This window comes from Chiloscyllium punctatum, chromosome 9, assembly GCF_047496795.1.
Source record: "Chiloscyllium punctatum isolate Juve2018m chromosome 9, sChiPun1.3, whole genome shotgun sequence".
NCBI classification, from domain to species: Eukaryota; Metazoa; Chordata; class Chondrichthyes; order Orectolobiformes; family Hemiscylliidae; genus Chiloscyllium; species Chiloscyllium punctatum.
Genome location: NC_092747.1, coordinates 53,173,813 through 53,187,923, shown reverse-complemented (window position 1 = coordinate 53,187,923; position 14,111 = coordinate 53,173,813). Strand labels below are relative to the sequence as shown.

The following is a 14,111-nucleotide window of genomic DNA, read 5'->3' as shown; positions in this document are numbered from 1 at the left end:
TCTGTTTTCTCATATGTGCTACTCCGACTGAGTACTTCCAGCATTTTCACTTTTATTTCAAATTTTCAGCATCCACAGTATTCTCCCTGAGTGTTTAAGTTGAACTTTTAAAAAACGATTAATGGTTTTGACTTTACTGCTCTTTCTTGTTCCCGGGACTAAACATTGTAATCACTGAACTTAATTGCACCATTATTTAACAATATAATGCATGCAGCAAGAAAATGCATGGAATTTTTGTTTTGAATTGGGCCATGCTCACGCTATCAATTTTACAGGTTTCCAGCAATGGTTCAAACGAGCAGGTCAAAAGTCCCAGAAAATTATACCATTGTTAGAAAAGCAGCATGAATGTGCAGGTTTTTAGTAGGATAGTTCAATTGTAGACATGGAAATGTTGTTCTTTCTAACTTTTATAACTAACAGCAGCTCTGAACAGTGGGAAGCCTCTGAAATGGAAGAGATTAAATATAATTTCAGATATTAATATCAGCAAGAAACTGGTTTGTCTTTATTCAGAAATAGGGGTGGCATGGTGGCTCAAAGTGCCTAGCACCCAGCTTCGATTCTAGCTTCGGACGACTATCTGTGTGGAGTTTGCACATTCTCCCCTTGTCTAAATGGGGTTCCTCCAATGCTCTTGTTTCCTCCCACAGTCCAAAGATGTGCAGGTTAGGTGGATTGGCCATGCTAAATTGGCCATAGTGTTCAGGGATGTGCAGGCTAGGTGGATTAGCCATGGTAAATGTAGAATTACAGGGATGGGTTAGGAGGGTGTGTCTGGGTGGATTGCCTTTCGGAGGGGTTGTGCGCACTCAGTGGGCTGAATGGTCTGCTTCCATACTGTAGAGTTTCAATGATTCTAATTGCAAAATAGTTTTTCTGTGTTAACAGTCTACACGTTGTTCTAAGGGCTGTCTTACTCTCCCCCAGAGCACAATTTTGTCATTTATCGGACAGTAATAACATGTTGTCCTTTTGGTTAATCTAGTGAATGTCAACTCATGTTCAAAGAGAAAATAATTGGTATCTACCAGGTATTTTTAATGTTCATAACCAAGGAAAGGTAGAAAATGTACATTCTTACTGTCGAAGCTGGACATCTTATATTAATAAACCAATTAGTGTTCTGAAGATGCACTTTCACTTGATAATTGATATTTTTACATGAGCTTTCCATTTAATTAAAAGTAAATTCACAAGGCATATTCTATACTCCAGTATCTGACATATGGACTAAGGTTTCACTAATGCAATCCTGTCATGATTAGATTTTTTGGCAGAAAAGATGATCTCTGAAATGTAGAATATGTGGGATCTATTTGTAGGAAAGATCATTAGTAGCAAAAAAAAATGAAGTTCTAAGTTGGTGTGCTGTCCCAAAGGGTAAAAGCAGTTTTTCAAAAAGAATAATAATAATTGAAAATGAACTGGTCGTACTGGGCCCTCATTTTGAAGTTTACAAGCTGAGTCAGAGCAGCATGATTCTTTTGCCAGTTTCATTGTTTTTCCTCCTGGAATATTTTAATGACAAATTACTTGTTCTAGCAAGTAAAGCACATGGACATTCCAAACCACTTTGGGTGATTTCATTTTATTTTCTGTGCGTACATTCACATAAAGATATGTATTCGTAATCATTGGCACAAATCAGAAAGACAGCCAGCAGTTATTTTCTTTGGCTGGGAATCTTTTGCCTTATGCCAAGTACTGATCATACATGTTAATTTACATATTATACAAGTTTTAACTTGAGAACAAGTCAAAAGGTCTGCTAGTGCAAAATATTGTAACTTTAGATGTTGGTCTCTTACTTTGAGCACACCAGAGGCTTGAAAAATAGAACAAAATGCTCAAAAATGTAAAATTGGAAGGAACACTATAGTAATGACAACGAGTTTCAAATTCCCATGACTTTTTTGTACAGATGTTTCTCCCTGATTGCCCATCAATGTTCCCCCTCTAACTTTAAGGTTCTGCTCCCTTTTTCTGGTTCCCCAGCAAAGGAAGTAACTTCTTTGTTTAAATGCTATAAAGTGTTTGTATCATTTTCAATACCTTGATTTAGTTAAACGTCAACCTTAGCTCAAGAAAAAAAAAACAGGTTTATGAAATGTGCCATTGTAATTCAACCAGTTTAGCCCCACCCAGCATTTCTGTGTGTGTGTGTGTTTATGGCTATGGCAATGGATAAATGGGCACCGCACAACAATCAACAGAGAGGAGTGTTCCCTCCCAGTTGGAGAACACTTCAGTGGTCCGGGAAATTCGACATCGGACCTTTGGGTGACCATCCTCCAAGGCAGACTTCGGGACAGGCAACAGCGAAAAGTGGCTGAGCAGCGGCTGATAGCTAAGTTCAGTATGCATAAGAATGGCCTCAACCGGGACCTTGGGTTCATTTCACATTACAGGTGACCCCATTGCACTATACACACACACAGACACTTCAAAATATACACACACACACAGAGATACTCCTACACACACACACTCCCAAACTCACACATGCACCCTTTCACAGACTTATAGCCCTTTACACTCACATACACACATACATTTTCTCACAATCACTCCCCACCCCCCACCCCCCCATTCATACACACACCCACATGCACATGTAAGTTTGTGGGATGAATTTGTACTTGCAGAGTTACATTGTACTTTGCTCAAAAACTGCATGAATCCATGTAAGATTCTGTTAATTCATTGTTTAGATTAGAATCAGTCTAAACATTATGGCACAGACAGCAGCACACAGGGGTGCTAACACCTTCAATACATTATCTGGGCTAACAATAATTGTTAAAGTTAACCTGAGAATGTAACTTTTTAAAAAGGTTTTGCGATTGACACATAAAAGAAGTGAAACTAACATGGTCATTCTAACAGATGACAGACTTAACAAACAATCAAGGTATTTTTCTATGTATAATTTCAGTTTCATCACACTGTAAACTTTTGCTATAAATTCTGTATCTTACAATTGTATACTCCACAACCACCTGATGAAGGAGCAGCACTCCAAAAGCTAGTGTTTCCAATTAAACCTGTTGGACTATAACCTGGTGTTGTGTGATTTTTAACTTTGTACACCCCAGTCCAACACCGGCATCTCCATATCATTGCATTTCTATTGTAGCTTTGATATACTAATGCATCATAAGGCATTTCGCATGTGAGGTAGGAGGCAAAAATTTGACATCACGCAAATTGGCCAATGTAGGGTGCCTGGGATTTATGAACAGTTCAAGACAGATCATGGACTAATGTTGCACCAACCAACCAGATGGATTCTTTATTGAAAAGAGACTATTTCTTGGGCTTTGCCTACTTCTTCTTACAGAGCCACCTAACGGTATTGTTCAGCATGACAGCTTTAAGTGAACTCATACAGCTTTGAAATTCAAAATATTACAGCACTGAATCCCTCCCTTCTTAGTAAATGAGAGATATGGCATGTTTCAGTGACTTGTCTCCATATGTTCTCCGTTATATACAAGGAGATGAAAGATTTGCCCACTGTGATTAAGCTGTGTAATATATTATAATCATCATTTGGACATTTGCATTTTAAAAATAGAGGTACGTGTTTATTTTCAATTTAATGAAAATAATGTTTTTTTATAAGTCAGAAGGTCATTTGGAAAAGTGACCTAATTTCAAATAAAGCACATGACTTAGTAATTACCAGATTCCTGTGACATTAGTTGATGAAGTGTTTACACTATTGAGTTTACAACTTATAGATAAACAAATGACCAGGAACTAATAGTATTTTATTTGAGTTCAGTTCACAAGAATCAGGTTTAGCTTCATGCTATCAGAAGAACAGAATACTGTAATACAGTTTCAGTTCAGGAGAGCAGTATCCTTCTTGCAGAAGGACAGGTTAGTCTGTGAAGTCTCCATACTGAAAGAGATTATAATAATCTTTTGAGCTGTCAGAAGTGAAAAGAGATACATTTCAGAACTGAATGGAGTTTCAAGCTATCAGAACTGAAAAGAAACTTAAAAATGTACAAAAAGGAAAACTGAAATTCGTCAGTTAAATAAGGAATTAAAGACTTAAGTGATCGGTCTTTGGGATTCAGTATCGGAAAATGACATTGCACAGAAAAACATGGAGCACATTTTTGCTGTTTATGTTGACATCCTTTCAGATTAACCTGCATATGCACATATGCAGCTTTTTTCTGTGTAAAAAGATCTTTGTTGAAAATCATTTGCAGCCTTGTATGAATATGTTTAGTAACTAACCACCATGGTAACTGGAAAAGGTAAAATCTTATTTTTTTCCAAGCTTCCTTCTTGAAAGAAGACTTGAACTGTCCTCATCCACCACCAACCTTCTCCACCTCGCTGAGCTTATCCGCACTTTTAACAACTTTTCTTTTAATTTTCTTCAGGTTAAAGGTATGGCTATGATGTACCTACACTGGCCATAATTATGCCTGTCTCTTTGTGGGATACGTGGAAAATTTCTTGTTCCAGTTCTACTCAGGTTTCTCCCCATGGGTCTTTCTCTGATACATCGATGACATCAGTGGTGCTGCATCCCTCTCTCATCTGGAATTGAAATCATCAAAGATAGAATCACAGTCAATCAATCGTAGAACCCCTACAATGTGGAAACAGGCCATTTGACCCAACAAGTCCACACCGACCCTCAGAGTAACCCACTCACACCCATAACCCTACTCTGTTACTGTACATTGACCCCTGACTAATGTACTTTACCCACACATCCATGAAAACTATGAGCAAATCAGCATAGTCAATTAACCTAACCTGCACATCTTTAGATTGTGGGAGGAAATCAGATCACCCAGAGGAAACCCACGCAGACATGGGGAGAATGTGCAAACTCCACACAGGCAGTCACCTGAAGCTGGAATCAAACCCAGATCCCTGGCACTGTGAAGCAGCAGTGCTAACCTTGTCACTGTACTTCCAATTTCCATCCTTCCCTCATTTTAACCTGGTTCACCTCTAACTCCCCACTTTCCTTCTCCAATATCTCTCTCTGAATGAATAAATGATTTATTGTCACATATATCGGAAGGGACAATGAAATGTATTCTACCACCATATTTGTCGTCAGTTTGAGTCACAAAAGAATAAAAATAATGTACTTACATAGAGTTCATCTTCATCATCTGGGGCTCCAAACACGGTTCTAGGACTTTTGCAAGGTCTCAGCTCCAGGTTCTCGCTCCAGGTCTACCACAGCCAGGAGACCCCGCTCTGCCATTGCTGCAACTAATGCCTCATTGCAAATTCCAGGAGTCCATGCATTGGGCCTACGAAGCTAGGAGACCCCACCACAGTCACCGCTGACATCGATCCAGCTTCTCTGCAACATAAGGAAGATGAAGAAAAGAATAAGAAAAAGAAAAAAGATCAAAAGGCGAGAGTGAGAGAGAAAAATAAGAATGAAGCTGGTCTGGATCAGACAGGTCTTTTCATTTCACCAGCATACAATCAGCAACCCCTTTGTATGCTTCCCTTTTCTCTCTCTCTCTCTCTCTCTCTCTCTTTTTCTGGTCACTGCCTCCATCTATTCATCTCATTCCTTTCTACCATCCCACCCCCCTCCACCCCACTCATTTCAAAAGCAAAAATATTACCATTTCTCAGCTGTTTTCAGTTCTGACAAAGGGTCACTGGACTTGAAACGCTGAGTCTGATTTCTTTTCACAGATGCTGTCAGACTTGCTGAGTTTTCTCCAGCAATTTCTGTTTTTGTTTCTTATCGGTTGAGGCCAGAAAAAAATCAAGCTCATTTGGAAACAGATATTCAGTAACTGCAGGAAAATCATTTGATTGAACCTAGACAAAGCAGCTAGAGTTCATCAGTATCGTTAGTAGTTAAACCAGGTGAAGTAACCAGATTCCTTACAGATTACGGAAAGGTAAATGCAGTGACAGAAAAATGGATTCATACCAAATTCCATGGTTAGAAGACTATTGATTGGGTTGGCAGTGCCTTATTCTTTCTTAAGGTTAATTTATTGAGGGGGTACTGGCAAGTGTCATTCACATTAAGGGTTAAGGAGCCCTACTTTTGTCGTACCAAATAGGTTGGCTGTATCATTTTTTTAAAAAAATAATGCCTGAAGTACCTTCCAAAGGCTCATGAATCAAGTCATAGCTGAAGTCTGTGCCTGGTTTATTTGGATAATATTGAAATGTATAGTAAGACATGGAAAGTGAATGTGAGACAAGTAGAAGATCTGTGTAAGCAATTACATTTGGATGACATAGTATTAAATTTAGTCAACAGTGAATTTGCAGAAGCAAGGGTAGCTTAACTTGGACAAATAATAGGACAAGGACAGGTATTGCCAAGAACAGTGAAAGTGAAAGTTCTAATAGAATTCCCTGTTCCTAAAACTAAATGAGAAATCATTAGGTTTTTAGCAATTTGGGGATTTTAATGGACATTTGTGTGCAATTACAGCACAATAGTTGTACCTTTAACAAAAATTGTTAAGGAAATAAGCAAAAGTGGTATGGTCAGAAGAGTGACAGACAGTCTTTGAGAATCCTAATCATAGAGTCATACATAGAAACAGGTCCTTTGGTCCACCATCTCTATGCCAACCAACAAACACCAAATTACACTAATCCCATTTACCTGCACTCGGTCCAAAGCTTATGATGCCCTGGCATTTTAAGTGCTCATCCAGATGCTTCTTAAATGTTGCAAGAATATCTGCCTCCGGTATCCACTCAGGCAGTATGTTCTATATTTCTTTCACCCTCCGGGTGAAAAAAATCTTTTCCTCAGATCTCTTCTAAACCATATACTTCACACTGTGAACTTGTGCCCTCCAGTCTTAGATACATCTGCTATGGGGAAAAGATTCGCACGATCTACCCTGTCTATGCCTTCATAATTTTATATACCTCAGTCAGATCCACCCTCAGCCTTCTCTGCTCCAAGGAAAACCATCCCAGCCTATCCATGTATTTCCTCATAACTGAGACCTTTAATCCAAGGCAACATCCTGGTGAATCTCTTCTGCACTCTATCCAGTGCAATCACATCTTTCTAATAGTGTGGCTACTAGAACTGCACACTGCATTCCATCTGTGGCCTAATTAATGTTTTATAAAGTTAGAATAAGACGTCCTTGCATCTGTATTTTATGCCCCATCTAATGAAGGCAAACATCCTGCATGCCTTCTTCATCACCCGCTCCATTTGTGCTGACACCTTCAGGGTTCTGTGGACTTGTTCCTTGGTAGTTCCTAGGGATCTACCATTCATTGTGTATATCCTTCCCTTATTAGACGTCCCAAAATGCATCATCTTGCACATATCAGGATTAAATTCCATCTGCCATTGCTCTACCCAATTTACCAGCTGATCAATATCAGACTGTAGCCTGAGACCATTCTCCTCACTATTAACAACACCACTAAATTTCATACCATCTGCAAATTTACTAATTAAATCTCCAGATTAATTGAACCAGAATTGGCTGCCTCTAATTTTTCTGGACTTTTAAAATGGCAATTGATGCTGGTGACTTGGGGTAGGTGCAATCTTGTTTCAGCATGGTGAATGAGGAATACAGAAACCAGTAAGGTTTTTCAAAGAAATTAGATCACTTTTAGAAGAAGTCCTCAATTATAGAAAAGACAATTTTGAGATTATTATTGGCTGTTCAGCACTTTGAAGTTTATGCCCACCACCTAAAGAAAGAAACAAAGTAGACCATAATTCACTAGCATTCATTGAACCATTTAAAACTCAAAATGCAAGACTATTCAGATGGAGTCTGTTGTTTCAAGATTATTCATAATTCTGAAACTGCTCTGGAGTGTAAAATTATGGTATAAATTAGATTTAAGAAATGTTGAAATATTGTATAGAATATTATGGGGAGGATGTGAGAAAGAAGAACAAATGTATGGTTCATAGTTAGTCATTTGTATGTCACCTTGTGATAAAACATGTTTATGAAAAGGTGATTCATCTCTTATAGGGTGGAGACATGTAAAGACAGTAGAATTTTATTTTGTGTTTTTGATTGCAAACTAATGCAGAGAAAGAACTGATTTAAAATTAAGGACTGTGGAAACAACTGCTCTGCTTTTAAAACAAGTTACTGAAAGAGTCATTTACGGTATTTTCACTCATGCTTTGTTCAATCAATGGAGGAAGATGTTTGTAGACAGCACAATATTGGTAGCCCATTGGTTAGTACGATTGTGACAAATCATGGATGGCAAAGGTCATCAGTCTGACAACAACTCTCTAATTGCTTCCTGGGTGGCTGTACGGTTTGTGCATGTGAATGATACAGAGGAGACGTCTTTGAACTGCAGGAAGAGCAGGTCAGGTGAGTCATCTACTCGCAGAAAAATACCTGAAGCAGGTAGAAACCCAGTTATCTTCTCCCCCAGTTGTAGTTAGCTGTTGCCATTAACCAGTTACTAACGGACTTTGTAGTTAGTATTCCAAATGCCCTTAGCCTCCTGCAAAGAAGAGAAAGGACCTGGAGAAAGAAGACTGAGGAGCTGAAAATCTTGACAAGCAAAAGGAACAGCCCAATAAACCCTGTGAACCAATGCATTTAACTGTGTTCCTCTGTTTATTTCCCTCCACCTATAAAACCAATATTTGTTTTTTTTCTCTGTTCTGTCTATATATATATGTATATGTATAAAGTTAAAAATCACACAACACCAGGTTATACTCCAACAGTTTTTTTTGGAAGTACAAGCTTTCAGAGCGCTGCTCCATCATCAGGTAGCAAGTGGAGTAGGATGATTGGACACAGAATTTATAACAGAAGATCATAGTGTCATACACTGATGCAATATATTGAAAAAACCTAAATTGCTGTTAAACCTTTCATCTTTTAGAATGGGTTGCAGGTTTTGATTCATTAATATGTAAATCCCAGAACTTCTTTCAAGTCACATTCCCGAGATAACTTAAGATCTCATAAAGAAAAGGTGACAATCTCAGCCCAGAGAATGCATTAAAAGGTGTGAAGTTAGAGTCTGCATGTATTCCAATCTAGAATCAGACCAGTTCCATTTCAAAAATGGAATTTATAAAATGTCACATGGATTATAAACAAATATTGACTACCTACAGATTGTGTGCTTTTTGAAAAAAAAATAGAATGCATCAGCAAATACAATTCTGTAAATGCAAAATCACCCCATAGACTTATATACATGCATGTGAGGGGGACAGAGAGGGAGAGAGTGTGTATGTGTGATGTGGGAGAGAGGGAAAGAATGTGAGTGTGTGTGTATGCTTAATAGAGTGTGTGGATGAGTGTGATGGAGTATATGCCTGTGAGAGGTCGTGTGCATGTTTGTGCACCTGAGAGAGCATGTGCCTGAGACAGGGTCTGCGTGAGAGTGTGAGTATGTAAGAGTGTGTGCTTGTATGTGAATGGGTGTGAGAGTTTGTACAGTGTAGTGGGGTCACCTGTAGTGTGACATGAACCCAAGGTCTCAGTTGAGCCATCCTCATGGGTACTGAACTTGGCTATCGGCCTTTGCTCAGTCATTCTGTGTTGTTGCGTATCCCAAAGTCTACCTTAAGTTATCTCAGGAATGTGACTTGAAAGACGTTCTGGGATTTATATATTAATGAATCAAAACCTGCAACCCCTTCTAAAAGATGAAAGACTTAATAGCAATCTAGGTTTGTTAAATATATTGGATCAGTGTATGACACTATGATCGTTTGCTATAAATTCTGTGTCCTATGATCCCACTTCACTAGGTACCTGATGAAGGAGCAGCGCACAGAAAGCTTGTACTTCCAAATAAACCTGTTGGACTATAGAAGGGTCACTGGACCCAAAATGTCAACTCTCCTTTCTCACCACAGACAGAATATGGCATTTGTTATCATTAAAAGGAAGGGGGTGCGTGGGAGGTGCTTAGAATCTCTAGAAGCAGGCCATTTGGCCCAGCAAACCCACCCAGACCCCCCCTCATCCTATCCCTTTAACCTTGCATTCCCCATGGATAATCCACCTAGTCTGCACATCCCTCGACACTATGGATAATTTAACATGGTCAATCCTCCTAACCTGCACATCTGTGGACTGTGGGAGGAAACCAGAGCACCTGAAGGAAACCCACGCAGATACAGGGAAAATGTATAAACTCCACACAGACAGTCACCTGAGGATGGAATCAAACCTATGTCCCTGGCAACTGTGAGACAGCAGTGTTAACCACTGAGCCACTCTATGTGCCCTGTCATCATTTTTTTTGTGTTCAATGGTCTTTTCTGTGGATGCCTCCAGTAATTCATTGTAGCCTCTGTCAGGACCAGATGTCTCATCTAAAAACAGGCAAAAAAGTTAAGTTACAGAAATCTTCGCAGGCAATGTAAATGCATTCAGTGTTGATGTTAAATGGAAGATCTGGGTCATTATTAATTTTCCTTATTCTGTTTGTTTAATTTATCTCCCTTAATTCCATCTGTATGTTCCAAGATTTATTTCACTTTCTATATGTCATTTAAATTTTTCACTTCATAGTTTCTAGTTTGGAGCCTGCATGTCTCAATGCCAATTATTCAGTCTGATTGGCTTCACTGATGCCACAGATCTCCTACAAATGTGACTGTGCTAAAAAGGTGCTAAAAAGAACAAAGATCCTTTGCCAATCTCTGCGAAGTATCTGTGAGGAGCAAATGCCATTCCTTTGCTGTTGATTCCAAAATCCAAGCCTAAATGTATATCCACTAAGCCTTTCTGAAGTGAGAAGTCGGACTGGGCATTTGCCCATGTATTTGTGCTGCATTTGTATTATATCAAAAATAAGAAACATACAGGATTTTTAAAAATATATTGTACTAATTGTATCTTACTTAGGTCACTACGCCCCCAAGTCAGGGGAGAGTTTGAGAAGGAAAGACCTTCATGGTAAGATCAGCCAGTACAGGAGTTGAACCCAATTTGTTGACATTGTAAACCAGTTCACCAGCTAACTGAGTTAACCAACCCCAACTAGACTACGGTATCTGAAAATAATTGACTTTAATCTTTAATATTCTTTTCTGTCACAAATTCTTGTTTCAGTTTTATCAAATATTTTTTATGGGTATTAAGTATTCACATAGACTAGCTTAAGGATTGTTAGCAGATATTGTAGGTAAATGGTACACTTCTGTGTAGGATACAAACACAAAATGATTAGTAAAGTAATTCTTCCCTCTGGTGGACAATTGTTGCATGAACCATTAAGATGCTTGTTTTCGATTGTATTAAAGTTGCAATAGTGATTCTGTTGTTCCACTTAATGCTGCCTATTAAATGTTTTTAAATATTATGACATATCCATCAAATTTTACCATTTCACTACATAGTTCAATTTCTTTTACTTTATCCAATTTATCATGACTTTGTTATGGACAGGCGAAACAGGTAAATAGAACTCTTTTCTCACTTGTCCTCCCATCCACAATTCGTTACATAGGCGTTTTTTTCTTTCTGTCTCTCTTTTGAAATGGGCTGTAGTTTATTTCCTCAAAACTCTGTTTGTGAAGTCTAATTTTAAAGTGACCTACAGCAATTTCTCTTTTGGGTTAAACATAAATACAGATTATTCAAGCATTCAAGCCTGGGGATAATTATCACAATAAACACACATTTTTCAATCAAATACAAGGTTTATTTTAGAGTTAGGAAGTTTTAGGTGAACAAAAGGAAGGCTGAGCCATGCCTGGAGTGTGAATGTGGTGTCACCAGTTAGATTCTTAACAGACTGACTCAATATTTACAGCAGATTGCTTTTTATCAGCTGGAGACAAGGTTTCAGAAATGCTAAAATGTAAACAATGTTTTAAAAAAAGTTTTTCTTCAAAGAATGTGACAAATAACTGGAGCAGTTTCTAAGCCCCATTATGTGAGCTAGATGGTGGGCTGTTAGCATCTTTTTAGGCATAATGAATTTTAATTGCTCTCTCTGTTTACCAGACCCTGCTGGGGGAGAGAATATCATCTACTGCTTATTTATGCGTCTTGACTCAAAAATCCCCACAATGCAAGGGTCTGATTCCAGGAGGATGATGTCTGAGCTCTGTCCTGATAATTGCTAATTGGAACTTTCCAGAAATTGTAGTTGACTTCCATCATGTGATTGTCAGTCTTGTTTTAAGAGAGCCATGTCCATTTTAAAATCCACAAAGAGAATATTTATGATCTCTCGGGTTTTGTGGATTTGATAACTGTCATTAAGAATATAGAAGGCAAACTAAAGAGAATAAAAGTACTGACTTGACATTGCTGAGGTACTTCAAAATCATGGGATTGCTCTATACTGTTTCTGCATAACAGAAGTTTTTTTCAAAGTGAAATGAAGTGGAAAGGGAAATATAATAAAACATGTCAGATTTGGCATCCATTATAATGTAGTTCAAGATACTGCAAATTTGCTTATAATGCATGGGTTCTCGTATCCCTGATACAGGCAAATCTTTACTTAAATCTTAAATTTGCTTGTTAAAACTTGGAATTTAGTTCCGCAATAACATGGTCCAAATATGATATGGTTTGACATTTTGGACCTTAATTTTTGCTTTACATCAGACTTCCATTCCATCATGTTTTGCTCCTTGTTTGCTTGTAACAGTGTTCCATTCATAATGCAATACTAACTTAATGTTTTTAATTATGATGTTATATTACCAAGCAAAATAGCATATTGGTGGCATTTATGCTGACATGACTTTGATAACATTACAGGTTTAGTTGTTGGGAAATTAAAATCAATTGCAACCCATCCTTAATCCAACCAAAGAAACTCTTATCCTGCATACAAGTAAATTTCACTTGTATTTATTTTTCTCAATTATCTTCAATATGTACAGAGAAGAATATCTTAGTGTACCTTAACTATAACTTGCCAATGGATTCTTACTCTCAATATTCACTTGTAGTGATTTATTTCCATGTATTCTGCTCTGCTCCGGTCGCCTTCCTCAAATTGATGCTTCTACAATCTTCCAATATCTTAAGATACTTATTCTGAGTTTCTATTTGTGAATCAGACTGGATGTAGTCAGACATTTTGAAATAGAATTAAGCCTGTCATATTTTCTACAGTAATCTAAAGTACCAAATTGGATCAGATTTCTTAAATTACAATTTTTAGTAGTTTGTGATTATTTACAATCAAGTTTCCAAAAATTCTTCTATAGCATAAGAGTTATGAAGATATTTGTAAATGTTAGCTTTCAAAAACAATTTACTGTTTTATAAAATTGCTATGGGTTCCTTAAGTCTCTATACATCCACATAATTTACAAGTGGTCTTTCTGCATCAACTTTCTCCTTTATTATTGGTAAATCTGTAGATCTGTTAACAGTAAATACCATAAAGTTAATATTTAAGTCTGTTAAATAAGAATGGATTTAAAATTAGACAATTGTAAGTGATGTTCCTTTTCTTTTACATACCTGCTTCATTTCTTTTTCTGTGTACTTTAAGTTCATGCTAAGTTTTGTGGACAGCAGGCAATCTGCATTGCCTTACTCAGGTGATAATTCTATGTTTGTCTAAATATCAATTATTTTCAAGTTACTTGACCATAGTGGAGAGCACTACAGCTGACCCCAACCCCATTCTTACAAGTTCACTGGATATTAATCAGATATTGATTAATCTCAGCAATAATTCTGGTTATTGACATTTTCTCTCCCTATTTAAGAATCATGGTCTATTGTCTCACCTGTGCTGAAATCATAGATTGGAGAATAAAGCAAAGAATATCTAGTTTCTGTATTTCAGTAACATACCAAATTATGGCTCCCTAAACCATCATAACCCAGTAGTCTTGTGGTTGTCAGCTCCGAGGCGCAATGGATGCTGTGGAACTCTGAAGTCTGAGTACTAAAAGCTACATGGCCAATTTAAATTGTCAGATTATTTTTAAAGTAGATGTGATCTACTCATCTGAGTACTAAGGTCTGAGTTCTAAAAGCTAAATGGTCAATTTAAATTGTCAGATTGTCTTTAAAGTAGATGTGACTACTCAGCTAAACCTTGAGGCTTGAATGTTGTGTTAAAAATCTGTAGTTGCCTCCTTGCACCTGTCTCACAGATCTCTACCCCTGTCA

The 14,111-nt window shown here is 37.6% G+C and overlaps 1 long non-coding RNA gene across 1 annotated transcript in view; it reads right to left on the bottom strand.

Moving 5' to 3' along the window:
- The window catches only part of LOC140481398 (uncharacterized), a 29,183-nt gene that overhangs the window by 6,035 nt on the left and 9,037 nt on the right, over nt 1-14,111 (bottom strand). Inside the window, exons 2-3 of the long non-coding RNA XR_011961519.1 lie at nt 5,140-5,356; nt 4,438-4,569 (exon numbers count right to left, since the gene is read on the bottom strand). This is a non-coding gene — a long non-coding RNA (uncharacterized lncRNA). The remainder of the gene's footprint in view (nt 1-4,437; nt 4,570-5,139; nt 5,357-14,111) is intronic.